This window comes from Notolepis coatsorum (genome assembly GCF_963971535.1).
Source record: "Notolepis coatsorum genome assembly, chromosome: 1".
Taxonomy (NCBI): domain Eukaryota; kingdom Metazoa; phylum Chordata; class Actinopteri; order Aulopiformes; family Paralepididae; genus Notolepis; species Notolepis coatsorum.
The window spans coordinates 22,794,236-22,805,090 of record NC_140165.1 but is presented as its reverse complement, the minus strand read 5'-3'; the positions used below and the strand labels follow the sequence as shown (position 1 = coordinate 22,805,090).

The following is a 10,855-nucleotide window of genomic DNA, read 5'->3' as shown; positions in this document are numbered from 1 at the left end:
TGGCCACTGACTGACGCTCTCTGATTGGCCACTGACATGTTTGCCCAATCGCGTGACGAGCTGTGTCTTTGCCCATTTCCGCGTCGAACAGCCTGCAAACTACCTGGCGCATGCTCTAAGGCAAACTCTAACATTAACCAACTTCGAAAGAGTGCCTAAGCTTAACCGTCGAAAGAACTTGCCGTCACGCTCTAAAACAAACTCTAACCTTAACCTACTTCGAAAGAGTGCCTAAGCCTAACCAGTGTAGAAACTGACGTCGGCCAATCAGAGAGTGTCCTGCAGAAATGCGGCTACGGAAAGTATAGACGCGGTAGAAATCAGTTTGTTACCCTCATACCAAGATGGCGGCGGTCTTGTGACATCAGAGTGTCTTCGAGAATACAATTTATTTATTATTCCGCCGATTTTTGTCCGCTAACTCCTCCCAGAGCTTTCACACCACATACACAATGTAAATTGCTATTATTTTTTGGAAAGTTTCACCGCACCGTTTGGCTACTAATCGACTTTAAACAGGAAATTTTGGTCCATAAGGAATGAATGGCAGAACATTCTAGAACATTTGTGATGTCACAGTATGATGTCATAATAGACCATTCTAGAACATTTGTGATGTCACAGTATGATGTCATAATAGAGGCATTATTAGTATTTTTTCTTTTATTAAATCAACTTTCCCGCCTCCTGTCAACTGTCAAATGATGTCAACTGTCAACCTGAATTTTAACATTCAGTATTCAATATTGTCTGATTCAATATTAACATTCAGTATTCAAGTAGACAGCTAGCTAGCCGTTGTGGACACTCACCTTTCCACAGCTAACGTTAAACGATCGTTAAAGGAATGTGAGGAACAAAATTGCAAAGCGCTTTGGATAAAAGCGCTATATAAATGCACCATTTACCATTTATTTTAAACTGAGTGTCTAATTTTCTATGCATCCATTCCGTGCTCGCATTCCCAACAAACCTTGGGTCAAAAAGGAATTATTGTCTATGGACTTTCAGGGTAGGACTTGGAAAAAGAAAATAAGAGAAATGAAGGTGGGTGGCGTTATGAGAGCATGAGGAGCATGAGGAAGAGGGTCTAGGAGGCCAGGTAGCTGTAAGTGTCTTTCTCTCTGTCCACTCGTTCCAGATACTCCTTCTCAATCAGGATGTCGATGCATTTCTTGATAACAGGTACCCTGGGCTTGAACCTAGATGCCAGCTGGTTGAGGACCTCTGCTAGCAGCTGTTGGTGTTTCAACACCTTCCTCATCTTCATGATCCTCACGATGGCAGCCTGTATTAGCAGCTTCCTGTCCTCCTCAATGTTCTAGTGAGTGGTTTCCTGTTCCTGCTTCTGCTCTGTCTTCATTGGCACATTGATGTTCACCCGCAGTTTCTTGTTCTTGTATCCCAGGAAGAATTTGATGAGCGTGTCTGGTTTGAACTCCACCTCATCCACATTGGCATTTTCATCCTCCAACACCAGTAGTTTAGACTTCAACAGGATCTGTAGAACCTGAACCAAGATGTCTATTTTGATCTGTGTGCTGTCTGTTAGCTGCTGAACCGTGTAGACATCCTCAGTGTTGTACTGTAGTAGGATGGCCATCTGGAACGTAGATGCCTGCAGTGTGTATCTGTTCTTGAAACAGTTGGTGACCAGCTCTCCTTTAGACAGGTGGTAGAGCCATGTCAGCTTCCTACCACTGTGTCTAGTACTGGCATAAAAGGCGGTGAACCGTTGGTAGCTACGCTCCAACACAGAGGGGAGGGCGAATGTACACGACTGTTGGAAAGGCTGGGAGCCAGAACTAAGGACTTGGATGCTGAAGTCCAAGTCTAAAGGCTCAGAGTTGGTGAGGTGCTTCTTGAACTGCTCGTTGAGGTCTTTGCTGACTCCTATATCCTGGAACATGCGCTGTAGTTTGGACGTGTACTCAAAGCCACAGGCTTGCTTGAGCTTGGAGATCATACTGGCCTCTGCGTCATCACTGGCACTGTTCTGGTGGACCAGCCTCTTGGCTAGCATCTTAGCATAGAACTTCTGGAACACATCTTTGTCTTCTATGTACTTAAACACCACCATCACTTGGTTGAGTGTGTCTTCTAGCTCTGCCTTCTCTGGGTTTTTAGAGCTCTTCTTGAGCAGCGAGTCACAGTATCTGGCCAGCAGCTCTGGTGATTTACTAGACGACTGGACCATCTTGGTCACAGCGTTGTTGATGAAACGACCGCAGGCCTTGTCCAGAGCTGCTACAAACCCGGCGTCGTTGTTGAAGGCTGACATGACTAAGGCATTGTACTTCTTATGGACGTCTAGGATGGTCTGGACATACATCTTAGGGTCATTAAGAGCAGCGTCTCCACATTTCTCTATGGCGGCAAGGCCCTGATTATAGATGTGTGTCTCTAGCAACTTCTTCAGCTCTCCCAGACCGTCCGTGATCCGAGACACAAGGTTGTACATACGGCCCAGGTCTTCGTTCTTGTCTGCGTCCAGGAGGTTCTGGAACTCTATGTGGAAAATCTCCAGGTGTTTCTCTATGAGGACCTGCTCACACTTCCTGGCCAGCTCGTCCTGGGTGGACTTGTGGAGGTACACCTGGACACGACGCTGCTCTTCTAGCAGACGGGCATCCGCCTTCTTCATGTACTCCGTGACCGGGTTCTGCTGGAGGAACTCTGTGCTCTCTCTGGTGTAGAAGCGCTCTGTGTCGGCCAGGAACTGCGTCTCAAAGTACTCCTTGTACACGGACAGCATGGGGCCTTTGGCGAATGCGTCGTCTTCGTTCAGCCCCAGCTCCACGTAGGACTGGAGCACTCCGCTGATGAGTCTAGTGTTGATAGTCTCTCCGTTACATTCCTTCTCTATCAGCTTGAGTACTGCATTGGTTACCTGCTTATTCAAAGGTCTAAAAAGGCATTCCCTCCACATCACCAGAGCAAGCGAATATATTTCATAGATTCCTTTCCTTCCCTCGTGTCGTAGGTGGCGGTTGAGGTAGGCACAAATAGCGTTCAGCACCTTGCTAGAGAAACGGTAGTCCTCCCACTGCTGGGTATACAACTTCAACACTCCCTCATCCATCAGGTCCTCCCCATCCTTCAGCAGGTTGATGAGGTAGGTATTGAGGAACTCCTTGAGCCTCTTGTAGAGCTTCAGGCCAACACACTTCTTGGAGCGCTTGGAAGGCGGGGGGCCGGCCCCACGTGCCTGGTTGGACTGGTGAAAACTGTTGCAGTAGTTGTAGACATGTGTGTAGAGTTCCATGTAACGTGAGTTGGCCATGCTGCTCTGCCTGGTGTATACCTGCTGTATTCCTGCCCTCAGGTCATCCCAGATCTGGTCCAGGCCAATCTGCTTCAGACCATTCTGGGTCCTGTTGGACCTCATGCTGGCTCCTATTCTCCACTCAGTTGCACTGGGGTTAGTTGGGTGTCTAATGTCTCGGAGTGAAACTGTGAATCCTTAGTCCTCCATAGGGGGGTTATAGGGGGAGATGTGAAGGGTTGGGGTTCTCAGAGGAGCCCCTGAAGTTCAAATGGCAATCAGGGGTGCACTCTGTCTGCAGACCATCGTCCAATATTGCTGCTTCAGAGGTCCGACTGGAAAGAAAAAAAACACGCTGGAACTCACATGAATATTAAGATGATGTTCTTGAACCGATTTATGAAACGGAACGCAACCCTCATTAGCCGCAAAAATATTTACTTTTCTGTAAACTCCACTGAACAGCCTGCCTTCTCAATCCTATATAATCACCTTTCCACAGCAAAACGGTAGGCAAAGCATCTTGTTTGAGAAATGCAGGTTTCAATCTATATGTTGTTTAGTCTATCTATCTCTTCAGTCCTGTTCCAAGATGCACAATGAGAAAGATCTGTTAAAGATCTGAGAGAATTGTTGAATAGATACACAAATGTTCTAGAATGTTCTATTATGACATCATACTGTGACATCACAAATGTTCTAGATTGTTCTATTATGACATCATACTGTGACATCACAAATGTTCTAGAATTGTCTATTATGACATCATACTGTGACATCACAACGGAACATGTTTGAGTTCTATTTGAATAATATAAATAATATGTTTGGTAAGGCTGTCCCCGATGTAGATTAATCGTCTGGAGGCGATTACTTGGTGCGAGCTCAGCTCATTTATTGACAACTTCAGTATGCAGTAACAGACTGACTCATTCACGTTCAGTGTAACAATATAACTCCAGATCAATGCGCATGCCTTAGAACTACACCTGTATATCTTATATACTTCCGTATATGACATCTCCCCTTTTCAGCATGTTATCTCTAACATCATAGGAACATTTCAAATGAAAAGTACTATAGGCTGAACATACCTTTTTAACTTAAATCTGAGATATCATCACACATTCTGGTCTCTGTCTAAAACAATGAACTGTTTAAGCTTTCAAGTGTTATTATTACAGTTAAATCACCAACCAATATTTCAACATCCAATACAACATTCCCTTTTTTTTTTTTTTTAACATTGTACCCAAAAACTCTGCACAGTCCATTTTACCTGACCGATCTACAGGTCAAGTCTCTTGACTGGCTTACTCAGTCGTCCCGATCGGGTCACCGTTTGACCAGACAACGGGGTTGTAGGTGTAGCTGTAGCCACACTCTGACTGGCAGGAACAGTCTCTAACAAGGTGTGTCTGTCAGAGTGGAAGTCTGTCCCTGCACACTCACTAGGCGTTGCTGGGGTTGGCTGCATCGCAGGCACCGGTTGGAGGTGGCGCCGGTTCCGCCGCAGCTCTGTTCCTTGCTGTGTCTGGATGACGAAGGATCTCGGGGTGCTGCTCTCGCTGGAGATCACTGCTGGCAAGGACCACTTCTTGTCATGGTCCAGCTTGGAGAGTACAACGTCTCCTGGTCGCAGGGCGGGTAGGGCCCCGGCCCAATGACGGCGGTTGAAGTAAAAGGCCCGTTTAGCTTTTTTCTTCTGATCCTTCTCTCGCACAGCTGCCTTGCTGGGCCATTTTGGGGTGAGGTTTTTCTCAAGAGTGGGGAGGGTGGTTCTGAGTTTCCTCTCCATCAAGAGCTCCTCTGGGCTGTAGCCTGTGGAGGAGCATGGAGTAGAGCTGTAGCTCAGTAGAGCCATAGCTGGGTCATCTTGCTTGAGGATTTTCTTTGCCGTCTGCACGGCTCTCTCTGCGTGCCTGTTGCCTTGCGGGTGATGAGGGCTGGACGTGTAGTGTTTGAAGTCGTTGCCTAGCCAGCTCCTTGAACTCCATACTTGCGAACTCTCGCACGCCCACACGCCCGTCAGACCTTCTTTTTCAATCTGGGCGTAGCGCGTTTCTGCTTCGGTGAGGCGTCTTGAGCAGTATGCCACAGGTTTCCACTGCTCGCCATGAAGTTGAAGTAGCACGCCCCTAACCCGTAACTGCTTGCGTCTGCAGACACGGCGGTGGGCTTGCTCACGTCGTAGAAGGCGAGTACTGGTGCTGTGGTCAACAGCTCTTTGATCCTCTGAAAAGCTGTTTGCTGGGCATGATTCCATGTCCATGCATTCTTGTGCTTCAGGAGCTCATACAGCGGTTGTCCTACTGTTGAGAGGTCTGGGACGTACCTGCCGAGATAATTCACCATTCCCAGCACCCTCCTCAGCTCCTGAGTCCTGCACATCTGTTGGCGGCGCCAGCTGCCGGATAGCCTCCACTTTCCACAACTTCAGTATTCAGTAACAGACTGACTCATTCACGTTCAGTGTAACAATATAACTCCAGATCAATGCGCATGCCTTAGAACTACCCCTGTATATCTTATATACTTCCGTATATGACACCCGAAGCCTGTTTTTGGGATTCAAACTTCGTCAGGGTTCTTCGAACGGACGTTCGAACCTTCGTTTTTAATTAAAAAAATGTAATTAAAATTTTATAATTTGTTTTAATTTTTATTATATATCCTCAAACTAAATCCTCAATTTGAATAAAGTGATTCAAACTTCGTCAGGGTTTTTCTAACGGACGTTCGAACCTTTGAAAAAAAGATTAATTAAAAACTAATAATTTTATAAATTCTTTTTTTTTTATCCTCAAACTAAATCCTCAATTTGAATAAAGTGATTCAAACTTCGTCAGGGTTTTTCGAACGGACGTTCGAACCTTCGTTTTTAATTAAACAATTAAAAAAAGAAAAATAATTCAAAATTTTCTTTATAAATTCTTTATTTTTTATTTTATTTTATATACTCAAACTAAACCCATTTGAATAAAGTGATTAATCTGATTAAATTAGTATTTTTTCTTTTATTAGTTTGTTAGTGATGTAATCAAAAATACAAAAAAAAACGATAATAAACGATTGGTAAACACTCTGATTAACCAAAACACTGATAACTCGTCCATAATAATTAATTTAACCAAGAAAACTGGATGAATTATTATAATAATATGTGGTTGGCACTTCTTTATCGTTGCTATTGTAGATAACTGTGGCAATTCTAGAGTTAATACATGTAATTTTTTTTATTCATTGATAACCCAAAAAAAACATTATCTACTTGAGGAGAGAATGTGTATATCTGTGTTTTAACTTTGTGTACACACTTACCGCCCATAATGGGAGTAGGTATGCGTTACTCATGAATTGTTTCTGCTTGGGGAGCAGGGGCGTTTTTAGGGTTAGAAAACATTGGGGGCTTCAGCCCAGGGGGGTGGAGGGGGGGGTTTTTTAACCACAGAAATACGCAATTTTAGATTAATTAGAGATGAATACTGAATAACTAGAATCATTAGAGGTTCTCAAAGTGAGGTCCAGGTCCATGAGAGGGATATGGGCAGTCCCTAGAAAATTCAAAGTTAACAGGACCAAATCATCAGTTTCTTATTTATTTATTTATTTAGCCAGATAAAACATTGATCTGGTCCAAGAAGCCCCAACAGGAGTACAAATATACATATATACACATATATATACATATAATATATATACATATACTGTACATACATACACATATACACCAATAACAAAATAAAAACACAGTTAATTGTAGATACACAATCAGGTTTAAGCACTATAAAAATGCAGCAGGTGAGTTCACCTGTCTTCAACCAAAATGGAAGGAGAGTGAAGTACTGTACACAGAGAACATGAAAATATACAATACATTCACCAAACACTACACAAGACAACCAATGATGCAGACTGATGAAAATATACATTTTCTCCCATTTTCCCAAATCAGTCAACATGGAGAATCACAACAAAAAATTATCTTGCCAGGTCCAGCTAGGCAAAGAGATAATGTCTAGTATTTTCTGTTTAAATTTTTTCAAAAAAAAAATTGTGTTACTGTAATTTTAACCTGTACTGGATACAGTATTTTATGTTTGTCTGATATTTGCTGAGCTTACAGTGTTATGCACATAGTAGCATGAAAACTGGGACATGTATTGTTGTGATTCTCCATGTTGAAATGTTGACTGATTTGGTTATATGGAGAGAAAATGTTATTTTTTTCATCAGTCTGCATCATTGATTTGGGTATATGTAGATAAATAAATTATATTTTCATCAGTCTACAGCATTGGTCTTGTGTAGTGTTTGGTGAATTTATTGTATATTTGCACATTATCTGCGTACTTCAATTACAGTACTCTAATCACTGAGAAGTAGAATTGCTAAATGTGTTTTAGGTTAAGCACAGCAGTGTGTGTAACTGGTTCAAACAGAATTAAGTCATTATGTAACGTGTGTTTCATATGGTAACAAAATTAGTGTATGGTTTTGACAAGTGTTTAATTTAGCAAAGGATCTGAGGTGTTCTGATAATTGTGTGTGTGGTTGTGCTAATTGTGTGTTTTGAAACACCGGGCCCCGTTTTCAAAATCATGCTTAGGCAATCGAAAAAAAACTATTGTGTGTTTCATTATATACATATGTTTCAGTCTTCTCATTAAAAAAAGATTCGATTTTTGGGTCTTTTCCTGCCTTTGGTCCGCTTTGCATTCACATCACAAATGAACCGCAGCAGGGTTCACTTGCAAGAGTGAATGAGCTTTCACACCACCCCAAACCAACCGGACTATCCGAGGTTCGATTAAAGCTTATTATAGGACACTGGACATGGGTATGGATGGCTCCAGGTGCTGCTGCGTTAAAGTGCACATCTTCAATATCTGTACTATTTAAAAGCACAGTGCAGGACACACTCAAAGGTTATCGCACATCAGAGATGGCAGTGGACATGTATGACAGGACAAAGGCCATATGTAATGGCCTTTGGATTGAGGAACATACTACCAGCCAAAGGAGGAAGCAGAAAAGGATGGACGAGTATGTAGTTGAGTCATCTTGTGGCACAAGCTCAGACCTCAGCTCAGGAGATCAGCTGAGACAGAGACTGTTCTATCCAGTCGTCGACAGAATGCTGCAAGAGCTTGAGAGCAGGTTCTCATGAGTTGGATAACAATTTATGAGAGGCATACAGGCATGTTATCCAGCCTCAGACCAGTTTCTCTCAGTGGAATTGCTGCAACCCCTCGCCACACATTACAATATCCAACTATTGCCAGAGGAGATCACAGTTGCAAAGTGTTTCCTGGTCAGGACAGGCAGAGATGCAGTCCCTACTATCCAAAGTGTCTTTTCCCTCCTGGATGATAATAATAATAATAATGCATTTGATTTATAAGGCGCCTTTCAGGACACTAAAAAAAAAGTCCACAAATCGGTGAATGAAAGAATTATAGGATCAAATGAAAACTACTTACTAAAAATGTTTAAAAGTACTAAAAACCAACAAAAAATACCAAACACTAACAAACATTCAGCACAGACAATGGGGATGCTGACATAAAAAAAAAAAAAAAAAAGTAAAAAAAAAAATGTAAACAATATTTTTTTTTTTTTTAGATCCGGGGCTAGGAGAAAAACATCCGGGGCTAAAGCCCCGGAAGCCCAGGGCTAACGACGCCACTGGGCGACACTGTGACAGTCTGGTAATCAGAAGGTTCCCGGTTTAATTCCAGTTCCTCCCGGCAGCATGTTGAAGTGTCCTTGAGCAAGACACCTAACCCCTAACTACTCCCGATGAGCAGATTGGCACCTTGCATGGTCGCCTCCGCTGTCGGTGTGTGAACGTGTGAGTGAATGGGTGAAATGTGAGGCATAAGTTGCAAAGCGCTTTGAATAAAAGTGCTATTATCTAAATGCTAATTTACCATCACATCACCTCCTCAACACAGAACGATAGGATTCAGGTAAAAAATTGGGGCGATGTGCCTCCTTTTAAAAGTTGCAAATGGACGTGTAGCCCTTATCGTAACCCAAACATAACCTCACAGGAGCCATCACGCCCTAACCCACCTTAACCTAAAACAATGATGAAGAAAATAGATGTTTGTGATTGATTTTCAAAGATAAAATGCAGTTTGTGGATACCTTCTAGCCATGACCCATCAGTCGGCATAACCTGAGTGCCAAAGGGTCAAATGAGTGAGTAAATACATAGAGCCCTCTAGTGTCCAGGAGGGGTAGTGACCTGATGTAATTTAAAGGTTCCATATTTTTTAACCTTTCTTGAATCTTTGGAGCACGTTTGTATAGTTTTTTGGGGGTTTGTTTGCCAAAGAAAATCTAATTGTAATCATTTATTTGCCAGCACCTCATTCTTCTCTTGTAATGAACAGGCTAGTTTTGTTTTAAAGGCACCATTTCATCTTTCACTGCCTGGTTGCCACACACCCAGAAGTAAATAAATACATTTAAAAAGGAACTGGCCAGCTGGGCAGCAGATTGGATTGGCTCGTGTTCGTGGCTCCAAAGTAGGACAGCTAATTGATTAATTAAAGCTAATTGACCGCCTGTGTCCTCTGACATCAAAGGTCAATAAATCTGAAAAGCTTGTTAAGGCTCGTTAATCTGCAGACTTCTAACCCCTGGCACAGTGCCAAGGAGCACCTGTGTTACCCTGCAGACAGCCAAGTCCATACCAAGCCAAGTCTCCTCACTCCTCACACTGAGAAGAAACGTCTTATTTGAGGGAATTTTTCACTACCAAACGGTTAAGCCTTTCACTGCGACAATACAGAAGGTTAACCCTTTCACTGCCACACGACAAAGGGGTAACCCTTTCAATACCACACTACATAAGGTTAACCCTTCTACTACCGTCTGTAGTGTGGCAGTGAAAGGGTTAAGATCTCACGGGTTGCTCAGAGTGAGTGAGACCTGCGAATGACGTAGCTGTTTCTCCCGAGTTGAACTTGAGAAATGTGAGAAAATGCCTGTATTCTCGTTTTTGATTTGGAACAGATCTCTTTCTTTCTCCTCTAACAGAAGTAAGTGAGTTATACGTTGGACCTTATCTTTCTGTCTACTTTCCCTGATGCCCTTATATCAACCTATATAATAACATATGGAAACCTTATATCCCCAATACCATAGAGAATCACCTCTGATGTCATGCCCAGTAACTCCATGATGCCAGACCGCAAACAGTTCCATGTGTTATCCTGGCAAACCGACCTCTAGTCTTGACCTCTTGACCTCTTGCATGTCTCCAGTCTCCCTGGTACAGTGTACGTTGCTTTCTGTAGTTTTTTTTCTCGTTTTGTTTTGTTCTTCGTTATTCAGTACTGATGAATACACACTGCAGAATGAATAACACTACAGGCAGGGCAGACAAGGGGGGGGGGCACTGGGTCAGTTGTCAAGGGTGTGGGGGAGGGGGGTCCAACCTAACATCCATTCTAACCTCCTCTATAGGGAGGTGTAGTGGTTACGTCATTGCCGTTTTTCGTGTTCCACCCTCTGTCCAACGCAATGTATTTCCCCATTGCCCATTTGTAATCGCCTTGTTTAAAACAAATAAAGCAT

General features: G+C 43.0%; 1 pseudogene across 1 annotated transcript; it reads right to left on the bottom strand.

The window, feature by feature from the left end:
* Positions 1 to 1,090: 1,090 nt before the first annotated feature.
* On the bottom strand, positions 1,091 to 3,388 carry LOC311226725 (cullin-1-like; annotated as a pseudogene). The gene has a single exon. The product of its transcript is annotated as a cullin-1-like (transcript).
* Positions 3,389 to 10,855: the final 7,467 nt, after the last annotated feature.